The following is a 571-nucleotide window of genomic DNA, read 5'->3' on the forward strand; positions in this document are numbered from 1 at the left end:
CCCCCTCCCGAAATGTAGAAATGTAGAAATGTAGGATTTTAAGGCACTAAAAACTAAAAAAAGGCAAAATCAGCTTTGAAAAAAGGCAAATATTTTTTTAATTTTGTTGTGTACTTCCTTCCCAGCAAAAAATCGGTAATCGCTTTTAGTGGTAACGTGTTCTAGAAGGCATAGCGTTATAGTGCCTTCGAATTTTTTCGCTTGTTTTAGGCATTGCCGGTAATGTAAAGTAGAATGTCCTACAATATTTTATTTATTTCGCTTCTTTGTTTGATTTCGGGGAATGCAAAGTAGAATGTCCTATAATATTTATTGTTTTATTCGCTTCTTTGCTTTATTTCGGGGAATGCAAAGTAGAATGTCCTTCAATATTTTATTTGTTTCGCTTCTTTGCTTCATTTCAGGGAATGCAAAGTGGAACGTCCTACAATATTTTATTTGTTTCGCTTCTTTGCTTCATTTAAGGGAATGCAAAGTAGAATGTCCTACAATATTTTTTTTTTTATTTCACTTCTTTGCTTCATTTCGGAGAATGCAAAGTAGAATGCTGCATCGTAGTCAGCTGAAAAAT

This window comes from Rhagoletis pomonella, unplaced genomic scaffold (genome assembly GCF_013731165.1).
Source record: "Rhagoletis pomonella isolate Grant_MI unplaced genomic scaffold, Rhpom_1.0 Rhpom_scaffold_00008, whole genome shotgun sequence".
NCBI lineage: Eukaryota > Metazoa > Arthropoda > Insecta > Diptera > Tephritidae > Rhagoletis > Rhagoletis pomonella.